The sequence below is a fragment of the Vicugna pacos genome, chromosome 2 (genome assembly GCF_048564905.1).
Source record: "Vicugna pacos chromosome 2, VicPac4, whole genome shotgun sequence".
NCBI classification, from domain to species: Eukaryota; Metazoa; Chordata; class Mammalia; order Artiodactyla; family Camelidae; genus Vicugna; species Vicugna pacos.
The window spans coordinates 88217094-88243479 of NC_132988.1; the positions used below are offsets into that span (position 1 = coordinate 88217094).

Here is a 26386-nt window from a genome sequence, read left to right on the forward strand (position 1 = left end):
TATTCAGTTACAATATGTCAATTTCTGGTGTACAGCATAATGTCCCAGTTATATATTATATATAAATAAATGTCCCAGTTATATATATAAGTATAGTTATATATTTGATTTCATATTCTTTTTCATTAAAGGTTATTACAAAATATTGAATATAGTTCCCTGTGCTATACAGAAAAAATTTGTTTTCATCTATTTTTGTATATAGTAGTTAATATTTGCAAATCTCGAACTCCCAAATTTATCCCTTCCCACCCCATTTCCCCCGGTAACTGTAAGATTGTTTACTATGTCTGCAAGACTGTTTCTGTTTTGTAGATGAGTACATTAGTGTCTTCTTTTTTTCTTTTTTTAGAATCCCCATATGAGTGATATCACATGCTATTTTTGTTTCTCTTTTTGGCTTACTTCACTTAGAATGACCATGTCCAAAATTATTAATGCAAATACACAAATTATATTTGCAACACATTGTTGATCCTTTATGAAAATTACGCAGACAGTGGGCACGTGTTCTTCTTAGGACAGGAGGAGACCGACGAATTCTTAAAATGAGAATGGGAATCAGCAAGTAATTTCAACTCTGATAATAACTTGATGTGCAGCCTCAGGCAACTCATTTAAATTCAGGGAGCCTCCAGTTTTGTCGTGGTGATAATAATGTATGCCTTCTTCCCAAATGTGTTGTGGGGATTAATTATTTAATGTTTTTTGTGCTTTGAGAATGAAGACTAGAGACTAGATGCTAAGTTTATTATTTGGAATAGGGTGTATCAGGAAACTGCATTCTTTTTCACCCGTGAGTGCTGCTATGATGCAAGGAGATCTTGAAAGGAGTGCGGCTGAAAGTGTGAACGAATTGAAGATGAAACCGTCGCTTCTCAATGAATCTGATTTTTTTTTTCCTGTTCTCCGCTTTTGAAGAAATAAGTTTGACAGCCAAGCCTAACAGAAATGTATTTAAAAGTTATGTCTAGAAAATATCTTCAGCATCAAAGCAGTGTCAGCTTGATTTTCTACCATAGCTACATGAACTGCACAATGAAAGTTCATCTTCTAAATAATGGCTCTCAGGCAACAATAACTTCCCACTACAAAGATTTTACTTCTTTTTTTTTTGTATATACTTTTAAAGTAAGAATCTGGATACATTAAAATTGTTTGTTTGAGTATAGCTTTAACTTAAGGAACAAATAATTTTTTGATTTCTGGAAGTGATGGAAACCAAAAGGATTTTCTAAGTATAAACAGAAAATCATATCCATCATTTCACTCTCTCTTGCCCATCTATTTCCTAAGCATTGAAGTGCACAAGGAATTTACTCAAATTAATAGATGAGTGTTAATGAAGACTCTGTTCTAGCAGAATGATTCTAAGGAGGCTTTCAGCAAGCGAATGTAAAGGTTTATAATTGTTCATTTGGTTAATTCAGGACTAAAGCAGCATGGTGTTTTAGCTACTGTTGAGTACCTGGCCATAGATTGAGTGACCAAACCCTTTACAAATTTTCATCTCTCATACGGATGAGTTTTGGATTGCTATTAGAAAAATCATAGAAATATGGAAAAATGTTACAATTTTACATTATGCAAATGAAGAAACCAAAGCCCTGAAATTGAAATGACTAGACCATGTCTCCATTGATAGTTGATAGCTGAACAAATATAATACTACTCTTTTCCTCCACATTGAATTCAACTATTACATTCTAATGGTTAAAAATAACAAAAAATATGACAGAACACATTTACATGTATATGCCTTTCCAGATGATGATCTTTGTTCAAAGAAACCATTGTGGTTTTGCCAAATCATTTTCCATGGAAAGTTGAAGATGTTCTTTTCTACTACAGAAGCTTCCATTACCTGAATCCCAAGAACTAGAAGTGAAGACATATTGTGATGTTTATAGGGCCAGGTGGTACTTTAAAGATATTTGGCTCCCAGCTAAAGGCTAAGTCAACCCTGGATAGTATGGCAAAGAATGGTTTGTCAGTTAGCTACTGTTTCTTTCTATCACACCTTTGTGTTGACCCAACTTACAGCCCTTATCTTCTACCCACTCAGCTGTTTCATACACCTCTCTTGTGCTTTCTTCTCTTTCTCTGGCACCACTGCATAATGTGAAGGTTGAGCAATCTTAGATAAAGCTCTTTTTTAATCATCCTCTTCCTTTATTTTTTTTCTAATACTGCTAAGAAGTAAAGGACAGAGAAGAAAAGAAGACAACGTAATGAAAAGATTAAAAAAAGAGAGAAAAACATTCTGGAAGGATGAAAGACTTCGTTATTGTTTTTCTTTGAATTGAGAATCTATTATTATAAAAATTGCTCATGACTAATCCTTATTATGAAATCATACTTACTCTGCTAAACTCTTTATGTATCATTTAAACCCATGATACTCTATGAAGCAGGCACTATTTTCTCTCCAAATTACTTGCTCAAGATCAAAAACAAATATGAGAAGTATGATGTTACATTATAAATTCAAATTTATAAATTTAGATAAATTAGATCTTTCCGACTCTAAACTATTTGATATGGAATTGATATTAATTAATTAAAATTAATTGAAATAAAATGTTAGCAACTCTGAAAAACAAGATGTATAAAGGGAAATATGAGCGATGATAACCCGTCACTAGATGCTATCGATCAGTCACACGCCTTTCCTACGTGCACCTAAAATAAAATACAAATGAAAATAAGATTCATACATTTGAAAAACCCATAAGATTTTGTTCTATTTTCACTCTCATGATTTCTAAAGCATCTTTTCAGGTACACTTACATATAAATATGAACACACCGAATTATAATTTACCTACAGTTCTAATTATACTTTGGATCTTGATTAAATTGGACTTTCACATCGAGACACTCAGATCATCTTTGGATCCTCTTTTTTCATGTCCTAGTTCTACATTGCTCGCATCTGGAGTCTGCCTTTAAGTAATCCCATGTGTGTATTGGGCCTGATGTTTTAGTTCACATGCTTAGCCTCTTTGTCTGGATCTGCTCAGAGTTCAGTTTTACAGGGAGGAAATTTCAACTAAATATCTGTGGCTTTTGCATTTCTATTTCTTTTTAGCTAAGGCATGGTCTTTACAAACTTAGTTCTTGCATTTGTGCCTTTTCCTCTTTTATTTTCTACTATGAGAAAGAATGACTTTTCTGAAAGTCATATGGCGAGAGTAAGGCTTATATCGACCTTTCTGATTTTTGGCCAAAAGAGAAAATCCTCCTATTTGAGAGCCATTTGAAAATATCTCCCTAAGTTTATGTTTACTTTTTATATTTTTCCACATTCTCCTGGATGTTGCTACCTCCGATTTTGAAATTTTCTGTTTCATACCCAATTATGTGCTCTTATAAGAAGAATATAGGAAAGGAATAGAGCAGAACAATGAAAACATTTTAGAGAACAGTTCTTTGAATTGTTTGTTGGCCCAATTAATTTTCAATTGTAAATAGTTGTAGAATAATAGACACAGCTATACCATCTGTGACATATTTCCACTCTGTGTCATAGAAATCACAATGATACTTCCAGTTAATAATTGTATTATTGTTTTAAATTAACTAAAAACTTAAACATATATCATATCATTTACCCTTTATAATAATCATCTGGGCTTAGTATTCTTTACATTTAATGATAACAATGAAAAGAAAGGCTCAGAATCAGAGCTGTTGATGTAATAATAAAGATAGTGTTCATAATGGCGATGTTATTACAATAGGGATTTGAGTACTACATACTAGTCCCTCAACTCATTTAATTCTAACAATTATATGACAAAAGTTTATTACTGTTCATAGTTTACAGTGGAGTAAATGAAGTTCTGAATGTCAAAGCTCACACAGCTATAAACTCATAAAGCTGGATTCAAATACAGGTCTTTCTGAAATGATACAGAAGTTACTCAAACACAGGTTTCTGACTGCAAATTTTTACACTTTCCATTACACTCTTCTGTATTTTCCATTTGTACTGCAGACATACATGATTTATTGACTCTACGGTGAATCATCTTTTATGTGTATTCATCTCCTCCTTGAAATAAGAACTTCAGGTCTCTGAAGGCAGCGACCATGCCCTATTCACCTTTGTATCTTCCCAGTTCCTAAGTTGTTATCATTAATTGAATTAATAAGTATGATTCTAGGCACTTGGGGAAAATCTAGTGGAAGCAAAGATCTTATCATCTGGTAGTAGAAATAAACCATTATACACTTAGCTAAAATCAAGTTGTACAGGTAAAGATATGATAATATTAACAAAAGTCACTGTCATTACAAATATCATGCCCTGAATTCTATGATGTTTAATTCTTATTTTAATTGAGTATAGTCTATGATGTTTAATTTAATGTGTCAACTTGACTGGGCCACAGAATGCCCAGATGTTTGATCAAACTTTATTCTGGGTGTGTCTGTGGTGTGTGTAAATGAAATTAACATTTGAATCAGTAGACTGAGCAGACTGGCCTCCCCAAGGTGGGTGGCCCTCTCCAGTCAGCTGAAGGCTTGAATAAAACCAAAAGGGGGACTCTTCCTTGAGTAGGAGGAGACTCCTGACTGTAGAGCTGAGACATCAGTCCTTTTCTGGTTTTGGACTCAACTGAAAATTCAGCTCTCCTTGGGTCTTGAAACTGCTGGCTTTCAGACTTGAACTTACACCAGTTCTCCTGGTTCCCAGGCCTTTATACTTGGTCTATAACTACACATCGTCCTCCTGGAGCTCCAACTTGCCAACTACAGGTCTTCTCAGCCTCTGTAATCACATGAGCCATTCCCATATAATAAATCTCTTTATATATACATATATATATTTACACACACACATATATAAATACACAAATATATCAGAACCTACTGGCTATGTGTCTCTGGAGAACCCTGACTAATGTACATTGCTTCAACAAACATTAATTAAGCACCGACTCTGTTCATGCACTGCCTTAAACATATCTCATGTGTGCATGCTGTGTGTACTATTTGTGTTAGGATCTAGAGAAGAAAACAAATAAAGGTTATCCTCTCTGCTCTCAAAAGATATTATTAACCAAGTCAAGGCCACAGAACATACACATAAAATAGAAGAAAGCCCCTGTAGCACATGCTGAATGTCAAATAAGTAAAACCTGCAGTAAATACTATTAGAATCTTGAGGGGATATTGCTGGCTTCATGGAGATGGTGGCCATTCACCCCAGTTTCACAGGGACAGTACAGTTGATGCCTTTTGTCTCAGCCCTATTATTTATTGCTCCATTTCATTCTCAACAGTGTTCCAGTTAAGCAATAAACTATAAGGTCACCTTACTCACAGATGGGCTAAAAGGAAAGCTTTCTTAAAAAGGTGAGTTGTGGGCCATGTCTTAAAAGAAGTAACAGAAGTGAATCACAGATCTGGCATTTTGACGTGCATCTTTTATCATTTCCTGAAATTTTCAGCCATCAATCGTTTCAATCCTGCTGTTTGCCTTTATTCTTGAGAGTCCTATGAGGAAACAAGACATATTTTACATGAAGGGAACAGAATGTTTCATTGATGTCTCTGCTCTCCCTCTCCCGGAGGATGGCAGTTCAAGTTCAGCACCACTGCCAGTGTGTGTGGTAGGGAGGCATGGGGAGCCGTGAATTCCTTCGTTTTGGCAGTTGCTGAAGCAGTTACTAGCTAGAAAGTAATATTAACCGGAGGAAATTAGGCAAAAAGGCACTTTATTTAGCTTCCATTCACTCCAAATAATTGCCTGCTAAATGAAAATTTCTCCCATTTGAAGAAATAATGTAAAAATCTCTTCAATGAACATATTTGAATGCTTATCAACACAGAGGAAAAGGGGAAGCATTGGGGGAATGCTAATATAACATTTAAGTATGTTTTACATGAAAATCACGTTCAGCTTCTCAGAGCAATACAAAGATGCAACCCTTGGCAACTAAGGCCACAGCCTCTGATAGGACTTGCTCGGGATTAGCGGTAACCGCCGACCTTTCAGAATAAAAGAGAAGCAGTCGTCATGCGTACGAGTTTCATAAAGGGAAAATGACGTATTATAATATTCATGATGACATTTATATAAATTAAAAATTTAGATTATATGCTTTCGCAGTGAAAGGGCTGCACTATCTCCCAGACCAATAGATGCTTCTTTTTGACTGTGAATGCTTTGAGAACAAATGCCAGACCACATTTATCTTGATATCTCTCATGTAAAATGGAGGGCTTGTTATATATTAGGTAGTTAAAAACTGTTTGTTGAATTAACTTGACTGACTAGGTATTTTTTTTTTTATTACTAAACGATGCACAAAGGTGGATATAAGCGGTGATTGATCTCCAAAATATATTCCTAGAAATTTCTATGCATATATTTGATTTGGGGGCAGGAGAATTATATTTTTGAGCCATATATTTATACTTACTTATCATATATCAAATGCATATCCAGAAGTGAATTAGGACACATTTAGCAGAATTATTAAAGAGCAATTAGTGGAGATTAAGTCATTGGGAAACTTCTTAGTACTCTAAAGAGTTTTACCTTTCAAGCCTTCAGACAATCCTGATCTTAAGTTTTTGTATGGTCCTATCAAGAATGACAATATTCCTGGATATTTGCAAATTTTGCCTACTTATCAATGCTTACATCAATCAGTCTATTGGTTACTTATTTATATTCTTTTAAATTGCAGCACATTTCCATAACAATGATGAGCAGATTGAGAGATAGAAGTCCTAGGTTAAAGTTCCAGTTCTCCCATTGACAAGCTGTGTGAGCTTAGTTATATCCATTAACGTCTCTGAACCTCAATATGTCATTGAAGTTAAGAGTTGCTCTATGAACCTTCATATCTTGCACAAATCATATAAATTCAGAAATTTCAGGAATCTGGATATTGAGTAATAGGACAGGTAAGCAGCATATGTGACATCTTTCAAAAATGTCTAATTGAAGAAAATGAAACAAATGTACTCTTTCAAATATTTAAAGGACAACTCATATTTTAAAGTGCTTGGAAAAGACTGGAATGTAATTTTTATAATAACAGCATTTTAGTTCTTAACTTTTGTTAATTAGAAATCCAGAGATGTAAAAGAAGATTTCAGGAAGGAACAAATAAGACTTAGATGAAGAAATCAGAGGCTAAGAACCAGAGTAACTTTCTTGTCTATAGCATGAGGGTAAACTAAATGATAATCATGGATTAATGTGAAAATCTTTTCCTAAGATGAACCTACAGGCTGGATGATCTACTTTGACAATATGAAGAAGTATAGCAGAGAATTGCCAAAGTTTTGTGCCATCATGGCACATTATGTAACAGTAACTATTGGTCTTTTTTGGGATAACAACCTGCTTTGAGACTGATCAAAGTTACTGACCAGTACATTAATCAGCTTTTGCAAGATAATGCTATGTAACAAACAACTCCCAGATTTTAAGGATTTACAACACACACACACACACACACACACACACACACACACACACACAGTTTATTTCTTGCTCAAGTGTCATGAAATCTGTAGGGAATACTGTGATTATAATCCAGGCTGGTGACCAGTAGAAAGTTTGCACCAACATGTCCTTTCATTTCAGGACTAGGCTGAAAGATCTGCCCCTATTTGAGGCATGTTATTCTCATAGAATAAGATAGTAACATGAGAGCCTGAAACAGACTCTAAAATAATTTTAAAGCTTCTGCTTAACATGATCAACAGCACATCTACTGACATCCAATTGTCAAGAGTATATCACATGGCTAAGCCCAAAATCAATAAGGCTGAGATATACATTCTTCCCACATTATTCATTAGCAAGTCCTATCACATTGGGTAGGTGTTAACCAACTATAATGAATGAGGGGTGAGGCTTTACATACTGGGAATGATAATTCACTGTACCACTATTTCCACTGGAAAACATAACTGCAAGGAAATATTGAAAATTTCTAGGGGTTCCAACCCATAGATTATGTTTCCTGGGCAAATAGCCAAATAACAAAGTAATATTTTTCTTCTAGAATAGTTCAACATGTTTGGCAAATAGTCTTGAAAAAAATTACATAAGCTAGGACATTCCAAAAAAGAAAATTTTTCCCTTACAACTTACTGCCTTACTGAATTGCTGCATTTGTGAACATTTCCATGGAAAATATTGGTTCTTTGAATGAGATATCTAGATGTACAGTAGGGAAATTCCTGATAATTGGATGTATTTGAAAATTCTTGAGTAGCAATGATAATTTAATGTTTGAAAGTGAGTTGTGAATATATTTATCATGTTGTCTTTCTGGTCAACATGAAAGGGTGGTGTACTAGTTAGCAGGTTAGTGTGATCTAGCAAAACTTTTTTTAAACCAATTTTCACTAAATTCAAAGCTTGCCAAACTTTTTTTTTTTAATCATATCCTCTCTGAAAGGAGGAATGGAATGATTATATGCAGAGCTGGGAAAGGAGGAGTGGACAAAAAATCAAACAAACAAACAAAAGATAGTTGAATAATTTGGAAACTTAGTAGCAGTGATTCCTATTAGTAGAAATCGTAGTTAGAGTGAAAGGTTTAACACTTCCAGAAGACAAAGAGTGCCTGGCAGGTACCACGTCATATCTCCTACATGGTTTACTTACTCCAACAGTAAGTAAACAAAGCTTACTGCATTCTTTTTGAAGTTATGTCTACATCATAAAGTGCAAATTGAAAAATGATTATTTTCGCAGGTGCAAAGATCAAAGTAAAGCTGACCTGTAGAAAGAGAAGAAAGGCAGATTTTGGCTTAATGTTAGCATTTGCTAATTTATTAACCTATGTTACAATTGTATGCTCTTCCTCATTAGGAATGCCCTTACTATTTCAAGAAAGCATGTTAAGAAGCATTAAAAAAAAAGCATTTTAAAAAAGTTAGCTGGGTAGAATGAACTTATCTACAAAACAGAAGCAGACTTACAGACATAGTAAGCTAACTTATGGTTACCAGGGGAAAAGAAAGTGGGAAAGGATAAATTGGGAGTTTGAGATGTACAAATACTAATTACTATACATAAAACAGGTAAACAACAAGTTTCTTCTGTATAGCACAGGGAACTATATTCAATATCTTGTAATAACCTATAATGAAAAAGTATATGAAAATGAATATATGTATGTATATGTATGACTGAAACATGTTGTACACAAGAAATTGACACATTTAAACTGACTCTACTTCAGTGAAAAAATGAATAAAAAAACAAATTAACTGGATAGGTCACTAAGGGTGATGACTTCTTGACAACTTTTACTACTGAGATTCTATGTCTCATAATTTGTCTCTTCGTTTTTTTCTTCCTTCTACTTTCCTCCCTCCCTGCCTCCTCTCTCTTTTCCTTCCTTCCTTCCTTCCTTTCTTCCTTTCTTCCTTCCTTCTTTTCTTTCTTTTTCTTCCTTCCTTCCTTTTCTTTTCTTTCCTTTCCTTTCTTTTCCTTTCCTTTCCTTTTCTTTTCTTTTCTTTCCTTTCCTTTCTTTCCTTTCCTTTCCTTTCCTTTCCTTTCCTTTCCTTTCCTTTCCTTTCCTTTCCTTTCCTTTCCTTTTCTTTTCTTTTCTTTTCTTTTCTTTTCTTTTCTTTCTTTTCGCCTTCCTGCCCTCTTTTCTCTTATGGACTCTTTTTTGATCAACAAAAATTAAAACACAGATGAAAATAAATTTCTTTCTCCCCTAAATGCCCCTGTCATTTTGGTATATTTTAATCAGATTCTTAAGAATGTGGTCTACGAAGAATCTTTGCATAGATATTAAGCTTTTCTCATTTCTTCCTTATCAGCTGTACAAAGGAATTTTCCCCTTAAATAATTACTTTTAGAAATCTATTTTAAGTTTCCAGTTTCTTAACATTAACATTTACTCATTGAATAATAATTCTATCTAAGTTTTTTAAATGAATAAACATGAATAGCAAGAGAAGTTTCATGTCTTATCTTATTGTTTTGACAATACTAGATGGGTCTTCACTTCAAGGCTAAAGAAAACAATGTTTTGACAAGATGGCTTTCACCTTGAATCATAATATTGTCCAGTGGACTTGATAACATCATGGACTTGATCACTATAATTTAACCACAGCATAAGATACAGTTTATTATCCTTCCCTGTGACACTTTTATCATATAAACAACTCATAAGCAGCTTAGGAGAAGAATAATTTAAAGGATTTTTAAAAACTGTAAACCATTTTATTTTAAAAAAATTTATTTTAATTTTTAGAGAGTGGATGGGAATTTAACACTAGTAAAGGTTACAAATGTAGATGTAAGTTGTGAAGACCCCATGTCACTGGGGATGTGTAAACCATTTTAAACTGTGTTCTTTGTACACAAATCTTGAAAGGAATTTTTTTTCCAAATTAAATGTATATTTTACTCAATAATAAGTTGCTTTATTTTAACTAAAAGGACCATCATTTCAAAGACTTACAAATCAATAAAACACACTTAATAGTAAAAGATTCTGAATGTTTTTGACATCAAAACACACCAGAAGGACCTTACAATTAACATTAAAAAGTTCCATATAAATTCATTCTTTTTCTTTCTAGTTCTTTATATCCTTGAAAAATGAGTTTCTATAGATTGACCATGAATGTGGATATTTTTTCTCCTAGTCTTCCTTTTCAATACTGATGTGTCTTACAATATTCTCCACTTCTTCAAGAATTGACCCAAGCCTCAATACCTCAAATTCTGAATCTTTTCCATCTTTCTCCTTTAATATGAAGTGTGGCAAATATAAATGCCCCCATAGCCATGAAGGTGAGAGAATGCATTAGGGGTAACGTAACAGGGAGTGGTGGAGGTGGTGGTGAATGGGCGCTTGCTTGTCCTGCCTAAACAAGGCAGTGACGTATGACAGTCACCATGTGGGAAAGTGGGCCTTTGGTTGTAAGATAATCAATTTTTCAAAAGAAACCACAGATATAAAATTTTGTGTAAAATCTCAAATAATAAATATTGACCTCTAATATTTCTCTTTTTTTAATCTTAGTTGTTCAAGATAAAAGAAACACACTTAAGGCAAATCCAACCACCAGTCTGAGACAGCTATTTCACACCCACACTCACATATACTTGCTCAGCATTCTAGTATCTTTAGATTAGATTCTATGTCTTATGATGACAAGTAGGTAATGGGATGAACCAAGCAGTCATGGCTACAATAACCTCAACTATTTATTGCATATATAACTCTATAAAAATGAAACCATGTATATTAAATTATTTATTGAACATGGATGTTCTGTAGTCTGAATAATTCTAGTTTGGAAATTACTGGAACTAAATTAGTCATGTCATATTTGTCAATCTCCAAGAATTAGTACAAATCACTTTCTCATTTTGACTGATTGTGCATAACTATGTTTCAGTTTTAAAAAATGAAGAACAGTAAGGCCATAGTAAGTTTCAAGAATCTTAATAATAATGTTGAATTTTAACTTTACCCCTTGTGCCATCAAATTATTTGAGTCGTAAACCATGATATGCTCAATAGCATAAGATTTAAACATGCTTAAAATAAGAAATTTCTATTGGACTACCAGGTGCTTGAATAAATCCTTTGCTAAAAATAATTTAAACACAGATAAAATTTAAAATTTATTATTATTTTAAAATATTATTATTATTTTTAATGCACCCACATGTTGTCAAAACTAGAAGAATACACAGAACAGGGAACTTTGGAATCTAAGTAGAGCAGGTGAGCAGGCTGTACAATGAAATCATTTGCTGAAATTAATTGTTCACTTTCTTGGTCTATTATGCATGGTGGACAAGGAGTGATTCTATTATCTTCTTCAGAAAGATGGAATAATGAATGTTTCTACATGTGTATTTGCAATGAAATGTATAGTTCACAAGGCTCAAGTTAATTATAGGACGTGTAAATGAGTAAGCAAGATAAATTGTTTTGCAGCCATAGTCAACAAATTGGTTCACATTTCATAGTAGTCCACAGATTTTACTTGCAGAGAAATGCTTTTGTTGACGGGAGCAATCACTTTAGATATGATTCTCAATATCCTTAAGAAAGCATGAAATGAGAATGTACAGATCAGAAAAACAGATAAAGAATTACTATTTAGTTTTCAGAAAACTCCTTTCTTTTTATAAAGCTAACCACCTATGCACATTTCTTTTATAAATGACTTTCTCCCTTGAAGTTGAACATTTACCTTAAGATTCTGGATTACTGGACAGTGAGGAAGAGGACTGAAGTTCTTAAAGCATTAGCAGTCACAGAAAATCCAATCAACTGCTATTTACTGAGCATTTACTTTCCATAAAGCGCAGCGTGGCACACTGTTGATTATAGAGAAGAAGCTAAACCTTTGTTCTCAAGAGGTTTACCATATATTGGGTAAGAGATAACTTAAAGAAAGTTAAATAACAATATAAGAAATTCAGAAATAAGCAATACAAGTTAAAAGGGAAATGTTAGTGACATGACTACATCTAAGCAAATGTTATAAGCTTCATTAGGTCCCCCCAAATTCATATAGTGAAGTCCTTACCCCTAGTACTTCAGAATATGACTGTATTTGGAGACAGGGCCTTTAAAGAGGTAACTTGGTAAAATGACCAAGTGGACTTTATTCCAATACGGCTGGTGTCCTAACAAGGAGAAATTAGGACACAGATACAGAGGGAAGACCATGTGAAAATATCAGAATAAGACAGCAATCTACAAGCCAAGGAGGGAGGCACTGTAAAAAAAAAACCCAACCCTGTTGATCCCTTGATCTTGGATGTCTAGCCTCCAGGATTTTGAGGGAATAAATTTTTATTTTTTAAGCCACTTAGTGTTTGGTACTTTGTTATGGAACCCAAAGCAAACTAATACAGCAGACAACTGGAAACACAGTCCAAAGAGGCCTGACCTGAGTGTTCTGCCATTAAGAGATTTTTACTTGGAAAGAGGACTTCATAGAGGAGACAAAGTAGAAGAAGACAGAATATTTTCTTTATCAAGAACGAGAAATTGTCTACATCAATGTAAAAGAGCACCTAATTTGCAGACAAGGAAGCTAAATTTCATTAAAATTTACACTATAGAGGAATTGAATAACAGGACAATTCAATTTATATTTATTAAATTGAATGTTTTATTTCCATTTTTCTTTGTGCTAAGAAACACATTTAAACCATTGTGGGTTTTGGGGGGGAATTTAGCTTTAGCTGATTTTCTACATTTTGAAACATGCATAAATAATTGGTTTTGTTTCTTTTAAGATTCAAATCCTCATAGACTCTAGATTAAAACATGTTTCATTAGGTGAGCTATACCTGAATGAAAGTTGCTAATGATGGTCCTGCAGAAATGGAATGGGCTTTGCTAAGAATCATTTTGGCAGCATAGAACAGGATGATTATCTTGAATTCATCTTTCCAAATTAAATCTAAGATCAGCTAAAAATTATAAAAAAGAAACCTAACACATTAAGGGATGAAGTGGATTAATGGTTAAGTATTCTTAAGTTATCTCACAATTATTTAAGTTACAATTTTGGCATTATTTTGACACTGCTTTTCTATAATGCAGAGATTACTGAAAACAATTTAAGTTAATTTCCTGATTCATTAATATTTTAAGGTGCTTTATAATTTAAAGCTTTGCCATGGAGTGGACTATTATATCTCCAAATGAAATACAGTGTTCTATTTTCTTGGACTAATTATTTAGTATCAGAATGTCCAATTTATAACAAAATAGAGAATTATACATTAAAATGAAATCTAAGATATCTAACTTTCCTCCCAATAGAGGAATCTTTTATATTGTGTAACTGATGCGTGATTATTCAACCTCCAATAAAAAATCTTTAAGGACAGGTTTTTCACTGCACCACAACTTAGCCTTTTGAAAGTTTTCTAAATCCTCACATTTTTATCATCAACATATGGTAAACTGCTCATGAGCTATACTACGATTTATTTGATTTTGTAGCTCCAAAGTCTACTTCTAGGCCCACAGTGGGAACGCAATAAAAATGTGTGCAAGTAAATTGAATTCAATATCCTGAGATTTACCTGTCGACAGTTCAGTCACGTTTTTTATACTGGAGCAAAGTTGAATATTTTCTGCAGGAATTCCAAGGATGTAGAAAAGACGTGGGTTTCTGATCTATTCTTAAATGTCCTTGGGATTCTAGCCTATTCATAACTGATGGCAAGTTATAACATTTACCAATCAAGCTTTAATGCTAATCTTAAAGGTTGTCAATGTAAGTTTTGAGATACTGCTTTGTTTTGCTCGTTTGAGGCCCAGTTTTGAGCACCATGTGTGTTTTCCAGCCCCTGGAAGTTTGTGTTTCCCCCTTCTGTTAGAGTTAGGGTGGACATGGACGTATATGGTTAGTGGCGGGAGGCTTGCAATTAGATATCAGAACATAGTCTAGGAGAACTATTATTAGAAATATTTCCATTTAATTTTAATCACCAGCATGGCTATTCTTGTGCCAATGAAATAATGCTTTCTCCTTGAACAAGGTAAATATTTTTATACAGCATGTGGAATTCTGAGAGACTCCTGGCTCAAATCCTTGTGTATTTTCTAGAGAAGGAAAATACCAGGTTATTAAGAATATTTCAAATGAGGCCTTTGAAGGAAATCCCTAAAAGATTAAAATTCTATATCTGGGCCAAGTGAATAAAGTACTAATAAATTGACATACAGATTGAAACACTCACAGATTAATATTTAGGAGAAGAATTTAGGTCAAAGAGTGAAAGGATGGTTCATATACAATTTTCAATACATATAAAAGCAATTGTGCTTAAGCATGCATTTATTCCAATGCTGGAGATATTACTCAAACAGCTTTGGAAATTATGCTATACAGAAAAATGTATACTAGATGGCAGTCTAAGTACCCTTTTCATCTCAGGCTGATTTTTGGATTCCAATCAATGAATAGGGGAGAAAAGAAAGTATTATTCATTATTTTATCAAATAAATGCTTTTATTATTACATAAGCATAGGGCTTAAATGACTAAACAAATGAGTTGCAATTCAACTTTGAAATGACATAATGCGTCTTTTACTGGTACATCATCCAGAATTGCAATTGCATCTTGAAGCCAAAATACCCTTTGAGACACCTTGACACAAGTTAAAATTGTGTTTGTAAGATCCATAGCATCCTTTCCTTTATGCAGTTCCTCACTGCTTGTCCTCAAGTGTCTGTTTTAAATAAAGCAATGATCAAATGAAATTAGAAGCAAAACACAGATATTTTTGAATTTTTTAGGAACTTTAAGATTCTGAAGATCCAGGTCCAATCCAATTGCAGCCACATCTTAGATTATTAGTGAGTGTTTTAATTATCTATGTGGATTTATGCTGTCCTAATAGATAGAAAACTTTATGTTTATTCTTAAAATCTTATGTTTATTTTCATTCCCATTTTTCAGATTAGTGCAGAATTTTTTATTCTCACTTTCTTTCTATATTTACTTTCTTTTCAGTTTTTTTGTTTGTTTGTTTGTTTTTCTCTGAATGTTACACAGGACCAAAATACATCTTTAAAATACATTTATTTTGACATTGCTTTTCTATAAAAGCAAAAAGTTATACCTTTGGAATTAAAAAATTAAAAGTCAAAGTTATACCTTTGGAATTTTGCTTTGTTTTCATTATATTTGCTCATGGTCTTGTCTTTTTGTTGTTTTTTACAGAAGATGTTTGTGAGTGTTAAAATCATTTGCTCATATGTAATCCAAGCTGGCTGTTTAAATGCAATTTGCATACTTGTTTCAAAGATGTCTAAAAAGCCACAGACAGCCCTGCTAGTTTCATTTGCATAAAAGCCTCAAAGCTCCAAGCTGCTGGGGAATTGGCAGTACTGGAAACTAAGTTGCCTTGGGTACTGAAAAAGCAAAGGAGTTTAGGGGGAATGATAGATTTTTAAGCTTGGAGCTGAGAAGATAATAAATAATAGGTAATACTTCTTTTGAACTAACTAAATGCCAAGTACTGCAATAAACTATATTCCGTATTATTTCATTTAACTTTTAATCATTTGAGGTAGGTAGTACTATTAATCTCACTTTATAAATCAATAAACTTGGTTCAGCTTGGTTAAGCAATGACCTAATGTCATAGAAAAAAATTAGTTCTGGAGCCAAAGCTCAAATCCAGGCAGTTCCGTTGCAGATTCTAATCCACTCCATAGATCTGATCTACAAAATTATACCACCATCGTCCAAATTACAGGGTTCAGAAAACTATGTAATTCTAGGCAGGAGTGATACTTGAAATCAGTTAAAGTATCATTACTGTGGTTCCTGATAGACCAATGGCAAATAGGGCCCAGAGATTTGTGTGTACTGAAGGTACAGTATCTATCTAACCCCAGGCACTGGGACTAGTAAGGACTAAGCAAGTTGACTGACCAGCTAGTTGACAGTTTTCAGGAGGAAACAAAAGTGCTTATCAAGAACTGAGGAAGCAGTCTTTGCACGTATATATAGCTACCGTAAATACTGATACAAGTTGTGCAACAGATGACCAATTAGAAGACCTCACATACTATCTCTAGTGTAGGTTTTCACATACTGTGTATACAATTTAAAGAGAAAAACAGTTCCACAGACCTCTTAGAAGCAGCAGTACCACAGTCCCACTTCACAGACCCAACCATGTGCAACTCTTATTCTTTTAGTATTCCCTCTACATCTCAATCTATCACCTTTTTTATTTTTTTACTGTTTAGTGGGATTTTTTTCTCTTATTCTTTAATTGAAGTACAGTTGATTTACAGTGTTGTGTTAGTTTCTGGTGTACAGCAAAGTGATTCAGTGATACCATGTATATATTCTTACTACGTTAACATTTTTCCTTTTTGACTTTATCAGTCAATTTCATAGCATGGGAGAGAAAGATTTACTCTTTTTCATGCATAAGCCCATCATATCTCCCCTCTCTAGCTCCCCATCTTGCCATTATTCTTCTATCGTAATTTTGGTAAGATCAATATTTAATATTCCTGTTATTGTAACCATTATGATTATGTGACTGCCTTCTCAACTGAGCCATGTGGTATGCCATGATTACTTTTCATTCCCGTGCATTTTTGTCTCGCTTAGAGTTAATAATTACCCTTTTAAATGTTTGCTTAGTTCTCTAAACACGTTATCCTATTGGTTTCACATTTTTGAAGAAATCCTTTCCGCAAGTTTCTTGTTCCCATCTAGATTGGTTTATCCCTAGGTCTGATGTCTCCTGACACCATCACATTACAAATTCTGTTAATCTCTCTCTTACCTTGGTTGGCCCAGTTCCTGGATCCCATGATTTCCATATTTCTGTTTTCCTTCCCAATTTTGCTGGATCAGATACTCAGGAGCTCCCCAAGCACCCGGGTCGAGGCACACCTGCTAACAGACTTGACATATGAAAATATCTTTGTGTGTTTGTTTCTGTTTTACGCTCACACTTATTTGCTCGGCTTCTTATAGGATTCTAAGTAGGAAAGCATTTTTTCCCTCAGAGTTTTTAAGATGTTTCTTCATTGTTTTCTAGCTTTCAGTATTGTTGTTGAAAAATTAAATATCTTCACATGAGGCCTCCTCCCCTTTTCAGAAATGTCATGGGATCTTCTGTTTATCTTGCTTTTGAAAGTTTCCCAGCAGCATGGATTGTTGAGAAGGGCCACTGCACTACAAAAATCCAGGGCACACTTGGCAAAAGGCATATGTCAAAGAAAATTCATTCACATTGCCAATGACAATGCTGCCCCTAAAGCTGTGCAGTTGACAACCTGTGTGACTATATAAAATAATCCTACTGAGTGGGACTATTTTCCTCTATGGCACTGTTGCTAAATTCAGTGTGGAGTCTTGTGACTCCGTGATCTAGAACATTTTCTTGAATTGTTTTGCCTTTTCCTCTTCCTCTCTTTTCACTTCTCTGTCATCTCTTTTTGAATCACCGTTGTGTGGATGTTAAATACCCTATGTTGATCCTCTAGCTTTTTTTTTTTTCCTTTCGTATGTTTTATCTCATTGTTCTACTCGCTGGGAAATTCTCTCAACTTTATCTTCCATTTATTCTACTGATGTCTTCATATCTAATATAATAGATTTATTTTCCAAGGACTCATTTCTTCATTTGCTGAATGTTCCTTTTTTCCCCAATATATTCTTATTCCTCTTACTTCTCTGAAGGTATTTATTTAAGTTTGTGTGAGTGTGTATACTTGTGTGTGTGTGTGATTTTCACCTCTCTTTGTCATCTCTTTTCTCTGCCACGTGTTTCTGTTTCTCTTGGCTTTTGTCTTTCATGGTAGAGATGTGCTTCAAATGTCTGTTCACTTGTGACTCTAGGCTCATGTTTTAAAGAGGAGCACTAAAAATTTGCCTGGGTTTTCCATGCACGTGGAAAAGACTGTGGGCTTCCCTTCGGGGCAATATAGCGATGCTGCTTAGTGGGGAAACCCTTGATGTTATTAGTTTCAGTACTTTTCTGTGAGCTGGTCAGACTCCTGGGAAAACTGTCAGGTGGCTTGTGGGACACAATTATGGCTTTCATTTCTGGGCTTCTGGTGAGATAATATATTCAGAATCTAAATTTCTCCTCAGTTTTCTTGTTTTAGTTTAGTACTCTGATCTTCAGCTCAGATCATAGATATTCCAATTTGCCTTCTCATGTTAATATGTCAAAATTCACCTGCCCAGTGAGTAAGGAAGGTAGCAGTTGCTTACTTAGCTATGCAGAGGAAGGGAGGTAATCTGGGGGTTTAGATGGACTTTGAACTGCTTTTCCTGATTTTATTCTACCACCTTTATTCCAGCCTCCATATGTACCCAATACTGCCAGTCCCTGAGTCACTGGTTCTTTGGAATGCATTGGGTCATCCTAGAAATTCTCACATTTCATCATTGGATCAGGATTCGGCTCTCTCGAATCTACTTTTTCCAGATTGCTTTCAGCTTCCAGTATGTTTCTGTCTTTGTTCTCTGGGTTTATTTTCTCTTTTAAAAATAGATTTTTAAAAATGAGATTTCAAGAAGTAGGGGAGACACTTCTTGTGTAAACATTCGTCATTGTGGACCAAGAGTCACATAATTCTATTTTTTAAATTTACTGTATTTGAATAACAGCTTAAGATAAATCATGCCAGTTTGCCTTATTTCCATTTTCTTAACTGAGGATATATTTTTTATTATACGTTAAAACTGTATTAAAAGTATTATAAGTATTATTCATATAAGTTATTTTGATTTTATCATATATAGCATTTCCTTTTTTATAGCTTCTGGATCTCTCTTGAACTTTTCCCTTTCTTCATGCATGTTGTGCACTTTTTCATTAGAATTTAGATTTTTATCATGTTGAGTTTAGAGTCCATCTGGTCCATCTCTATGTCTGCTTTCATTGGCTATTTCCTCTCTTGATCATGAAACACATTTTCCTTCGTTTTGTTGTTGTTGCTGCTCTTCGCTTGGTTTTGTTAAGGATGGAACAGACGTTAAGTAACATCTCTCTCTAGTAAAGGGCTTGGTGCTTTTTGGACTTTATTTCAGTCAAGTTTCTTTGTGTTGCCAGCTCTTCAGTGAATTTTTAAAATGATGATTTTGTAACAATTGTATCTTGAAACTTTCAGCATTCAAATAGGTGCGTGGATGTTATAAATTATTCTGAAAAAATAGATTTTGAATGCAACATGTATTATCTGCAGATATGTAAACATATTTTCACACTGAAAGGTGGTGATGCCTGCAGCCTTTGTATCTTTTGAGGTGGGGTGGGATAAAAGAGACAAGCAGATCAGTGTGAGATTAGCATCCCACAGTAGCAACATGAATGCCCACAGCAATTTGAAAGAATGACATTATCCTGGAAGTACAGATTGTAAAACAGCTTGACAGAGAGGATTTGCCATTAGTGATGCAGACAGTTTGTGTTTCTGTTCATGAGAGTTCATGTTCACAAAGGTTGGCTTCAGGTTTTCAGTATTACAGACAGCAGTTGGCGCTCTGGATTGCATGCAGTTCGTAAGTATCAAAGAACTGATGCTGATTTGAATCGTATAGGGAAAAAAATTAAAGATGAGAAAAGCCATATGCATAAATATTTATTTGGTAAAAATTACACTTTCAGTATTGAAAAATCTGACTCGGAAAAAAATTACAGCATGTGTGAATTGGGTGTATATTGTTCTTTTATCACAGCCCAAATAATGGCCTTCTAAGCTCTTTTCAAATGCATCAGTGATATACGTGAAATTGGAATGGAAATAAGAGAACTTAACATAATTACATACTTCAGCTAGTTCAGTGAGCAGAAATTGTTGGCACCATCTTGCTACATTTTTCCAAACTGAAGCTGCCATGTTTTGTATTATGAGCAGTTCAGCAGCTTTGTGCATCTGTCCCTCCCCTCCAATTTAATTAGACTGTCTGCTGCAGACAAATCAGACTGTGGCTTCTTTTTTTTTTTTTTTTCACCCAACTGCTATAAATGCCAAGTCAAAATATGAATAAGAGAAAAACAAGATGTTCTGCAAACACATACCACTTTCCTAGGCAAAAACATGATAGGTGGATGTGCAGACACTTTCCATGAGAGATGAGAGAAGCAAGGCCTGGAGGATGAGGTTATAAAAGGGTCGGATTGATGCGATCGTCTTTGTCGGCTCCAATAGAGCAGGGACTTGCTTCTTCCCCAGTGTAATCGTGCTCTGACACTGCAGCCAACACAGATTTATGATTACACATTCTCCTATCACGAAGGGAGTGAGAATCACAGCAGGGGAAACACAAGAGACAAGTAAGTGAGAGATTTTTATAGAAATTTATAGTCCTATATGCTTTGCATTCCTGTGGATGGTTTGAACTGTCCTGCCCTAAGAGGTCAGTATAGTGTCACATTTTAATCATTCTAATAATCTGTAATAAGCCTGAAAAATAGTTGCTTTTACAGGAGGAGGATCTTATCTACAGGCAGGCATTAGTTATACAATGTGGAGGATAATTGCTGAATCGTATGGGATGCCTTTCTTTAGATTATTGTCCTAGTTAAACAGTGATCCATAGAAAACACTGGGTCCTACAGGTAAGTGTCACAGCAGGCGTAATGCAAAGGCAAAGCGATGAAGTGGAAAAACTCTCCACAGGTAAGTAAAAAGCAGTGGTGTGTATCAGGGCAGATAGGTGACTGGGGCCAGGGCTTAGACACAACTGTGAACACAGTATAAATGAAGTCAGACAAGTCAGGCAAATGAAGTTCAAGGCTACAGGATGGCATGGAAGGCAAGAGGGTCTTAATTACCAGAGAATGTGAGAGTGGTGAACATAGTTCTTAAGCGAATCAGCCCCCCACCCAATTCACCTTTCCACTGGACTTTATTAAGAAAACTAGAAAAACTAAGTCCTCCTTTTTGAGACCCTGACGTGAAATACCTGACTCCCAAATTACCCCACTGCTTGCTTGATTTTTTTCCCCTAACAATTGGCAATGCACTGCATGAAAACATCCAAACTTTCCCCACTCAATTTCCATTGGTATGTTGGTAAAAATTGTATTGAAAGTGAGGTTTCAGTTTGCATTCATGGGAGAAAATGTAGATAATTTGTTCATCTAGAAATTTACTATCTTTTAATTTGACTTTATTATATGTTTAATGCACTTAGCAGATGAGCTCTTTGGACCTCCTTGCTATTTCTTCTTGGTAAAGTTCTGATCACTAAACAATATGGTACTTCCTCTTCTAAGCCTTCCTAATCCCTAAAGAATCAGTTATTCTGTACTAACTTGTGCACATAATTCTATTACAGACACCATTATTTCCCAGAGTCCATCCACATTAAGATTTGTGATGCTAGTATGTTTAATGTGGTAAAGATAGATACCTGAATGGTGACTAAGCATCCAAGGGACAGAAAATTGCACACCTCAAGCCCAATTTGTAAGAGAAGACCTTTTCTCCACTTACACAGGCTGTGTTCCTCTGCAGAGAAAGGTGTCTTCTACATCACCTTCCCATCTCATCCTTCCACCGGTCCCTGAAACAGACTCTTAGGATGAGTGCCATAAAGGACAGAAGGAAGAGCTTTCAACATTTGTTTTTGGGAATTTCATCTTATTTTCTGGTTTTTATTCTGTGGGATCTTGGCTTCTTATTACAGGCAACTCCTGGACATTCTGCAACTTATAAGTGCTCCCAGGGGACCAGGTATTTCCAATATCATGGGAACAAGTATCAAAATATGAGTGTGTACTCATGTAAATCCTTCATAGCCAATTGAAGAAAGGTAAAAATTTACAACTTGAACAAAAGATTATATACACTTGATTTGCATCATATAGAAAGTTACCAAAATCCTTTGGGTCAAAAGAACATGCAGAGTGCTACCAGTGGTCTTACTCTTAAGATAAGGAAATGAAAATGTTTGAGAAGAAACTGGCTGTTAGGAAGGACTTCTCACCTGGAAGACAGAAGCGAGGAAAGGAAGTTAGTCTGAGCATCCTCCCTTTTAAATTTGCCTTTCAATTTCCCTTAGTTTGGTCTATTGAAGTAACACTTATAGGCATCTGTATTGGGAATATAGCAGTTTTTTTTTAAAAAAGAATCTTTTTGAAATGAAGAAATTGATAAATCTAGACCAGAAGGACCAGAAGGCTTAAGACATGTTATTCTTTCTTTACGATCAAGGATGTGAACAGTTCCTATTATTTTCAATTTGCAAATAGAGGGCTTTGTAAATTACAAAGCTGTTGACCTGTAAATTAAAAGTAAAGTTTCAGAGATTCTTTTTGTCATTAAAACTGTGATAACAACTGCCAATCTCTTAAACAGACAAAATTTTGGATTAAAAAAAAACCCTGAATATTAATAGCTCCATTACTTGTGATAAGGGTTGATAATTCCACTAGGTCCATGGCCTTGCTCATTAAAATCATGTGCTGAAATATCTGAGATAATTATATTATCAAGATTCTGGCACTTTTTCCTAAACATGAAAAACAAGGCACATATGCTAGGCAATGTGCAAAAAATCCAAAGTTTTATGGCTAATTTTTGCATTTTAACTATACCCCACTTATGCCACAAAATTAAGTTTTGGATCACAAATAAATAGAGGCTTTGGCACTTTTCAGAGAATTCAGATTTGTCTTAAAATCCAAATTCTTGTGAAGGCATCTCCATTATATAGAAAGTTTCCTACCAAATTTTATACAATAGTAAAATGATCTCTCTTTGAGTGATTAGTGTTATTGTGTTTATATGATATCATAAAAAGTTCTGAAAAATATTACTTCAGAAAAATATTATTCTACTTTTAAGATGCATTAAAAACTTTAAGGATACTGAAATTTTAATTCTGTCTTTAAGAAAGCCCCAAGGTAAAAAGAGGTCAATATTGGAGAATGAGCCATCGTATTTTCTTTTAGAGATCTCTTTCCTGTGTTTATTATAATGACAAGAAAATTATTTTAATAATAGCATTTAAGCACTGCACCTCTGATTATACCCCAGTATGTTTTTGCTATCTATTTATGAATTATAAATAAGTTTATGTTCTCTTTTTGATAAGAGAATTCCAAAGTTAGACTTCCCATCTCTTTTAATCAGATCCTTCTAAATGGCTTTCTTTGACACATAATTTTTCTCACTAAACCTCTACCATCTTACTAAACTCCACTGCATTTTCCGATAGTTGTTTTTTTTTTTCCTAGATAGCGCAGTATGATTTTCCAGATTCACATTTATTTCCTTGCACACTTCTGAAATGGAACTGAGTGGGTGTTTCAGTTCTGACTTCAACTTTCTATAATGGACCACTTAACTTAAATATATTTTCACTGGTGACTAACTACCTGGACCTTTGTCTCCCAACTCCTCCTCCCTCCCTCCCAACACATGGTTCACCAGATTTACTCATTACGTCCTGCATTGTTAGATCTAAAATATATTTACACATGGAAATGAAATGCGGCATAGGTGTTTGGAATGGAAAATTATATTTGAGGATTTAATCTTACACCTATATCTTAAATTTTACATTATAAAAATAGATCAAATATTCCTTTTTTTCTCAAATGTATTGCATCTTCCATAATTTTTTGGAACATTACTTTTTCTGTCTAAGATCTATTTCTCTTCTTTTTGTTTCAGGAACAGACCGGACAACTTTCCACTCAAGTGGCCATGAAGTTTAGGGTGCCCCATCAGAGCAGCTCAAGTCCTTGGCTCATGCTCAGATCATATTATGGAGACCGACGTGGTAAGAAATGTGTAAGAAATGTTCTTCTGAGATGAAAGTGCCAAGGCCCACTTAAGTCTCGGTTTCCAGGAGATAACTTAGCTCCTCCATGGACAGTCAGTTGGAGAATGATGCCAACAAAGTAGAACTGAAAAATGGACAGAAAATTTTAAGACTTGGCTGATGGCTTTTGAAACTCTGGATTCAGTCTTACTTGAAAACTATTCTTGAACTTTTCAGTTATATAAGCCAAATAACTCTTTGTTGTTGTTGTTCAAATGAATTTTTGTTATGTTTCTGTCACTTGCAGTTAATATTTTAATGATTTCAGTTACTCTAATGGATGATGATGATGAAGGTGATGATGATATAACAAAAGCAACAAAATGATAAACATGAGCTTAAGGAATTATTTTTCTTCCCTTGTCATAAAAATAAGATTTACAGAAATTTTTGAACTTGCGTTTTATTTGAATAATTTTTTCCTAAGCTAGGTTTGCAGAGACATTGCCAATGAGCCCCCACAAACAACTAAACATTCCACTGTGTAGAATATTGTACAGCACATTCAATTCTCCCACCGCAGGGGTATCTTCAGCACATGAACGTATGGCTGTTAATTCTTGAAGTTCAAGTAGAGAATGTCAAAAGAGCACTAAATTTTTTTAGATGTCTCAACTCAGATTGTAATTCTACTTTTTATGAAGGAAAAACTACAGACTTTATTGTAGATAATTTTTGTGAACCTTTATGTAAAGTCCTCTGATTCTGTCTCTGTTTTTATCATGGATGATAATAGTATCTAAAGATAGGGAGTTGGGATTAATTAAATGAAACAACACTTGTGGGCACAATTGTGCACCTGACACATAGTAGCCACTCAATTATATTTCAACTCTTGTGGTTCTTTTGAGATCAGGGCCAATCTAAAGCAGAGGTACACAACAAAAGAACAATGTGTTTTTTAAAAAATGTACAGTTAATGTCTGGATCACAATTGTTAATACAAAGACAGACTTATTTTTTTCCCAATATGGTCTGTATTGCCAACTGCACAGAGCACGCCTATGTAGAAAGGTGAAGGACACAGAATGTTTAGCAGCAGCCATAGTATTGCCCCTATAGGATGACAGACAGGCTTCAAAATGATAGATCCATTAGGTCTTTACACATCATTGAAAGAAGCAAAAGAGGAAAGGAAAGCTCTTGTTATGCCCCAAAGCGTGCCATGGTAAGTGCATATAGATATGGAATTTACAAACTTTACAGACACTTAGAGAACCACTAGCGAACTTCTCCCCCACTTCTCACGCCCTATCACCATAGTGGATGCTACCCATCAAAACATAAAATGATGAACCTAATGCTCTGACTTCTGAAGGAATAGAATAACAACCAAAGTAAATTAGACTATAAAAAGTTTTAACACTTTGGACCATTAACACATGAAGAAAAAGCTCAACATAGCTTGTAAACAATATCCCAGGGCTTATACGAAGTCAACAATGGGTAATTTAGCACCAGCAGTAAAACAGATTCCACTTTGTTTTGTTACCTCTGAGAAAATGCATGTGAAATGAGTAACATGAAACAGAACCAAATCACATCACTCACGTTACAGGCTCCCTTTGTGTGAACGTGCATGTTCCTTGAAGTCAAATATACAAATGTAAACCTCTTCTCAGGACTTTTCTCATAGGAGGCCATAGAGCTTTACCAGAGAGATTTGGTCTTGAGAATGTTAGCAACGCCCCTTTCCTCATCCCTGATCCACAAAATCTTGGCTGAACATGCAGAAATGCAAGATTATCTTATCTATTCCTATGGACAGAACACTGATTTAGTACATTTACCAACATGCAAGTGCCATATGTGCTGTAAATCACTGTTTCATAGTCCTCTGACCTTGTAGGATATTAAACAATGCTCATGTCAGAAATAACACTTACATAACTAGCATCTGCAAAGAGCTTTCACATGCATTGCTCAGCTTGCCTATAAATATATCATAACTGGTCAAAAATCATCACATAGTTATCCAGATTCATTTTTCTTATATAATGTAATTATTGATGCCTTACTCGTGTCAGTTCCATTCAAACTATATTGATATGAGCTTACTCAATGCCAGGAAC

At 34.6% G+C, this 26386-nt stretch overlaps 1 long non-coding RNA gene across 1 annotated transcript in view; it reads left to right on the top strand.

The window, feature by feature from the left end:
- Positions 1-24245, top strand: part of LOC140700306 (uncharacterized) — a 72643-nt gene extending 48398 nt beyond the window's left edge. Inside the window, exon 3 of the long non-coding RNA XR_012078712.1 lies at positions 24164-24245. This is a non-coding gene — a long non-coding RNA (uncharacterized lncRNA). The remainder of the gene's footprint in view (positions 1-24163) is intronic.
- The last annotated feature ends 2141 nt before the right edge of the window (positions 24246-26386 follow it).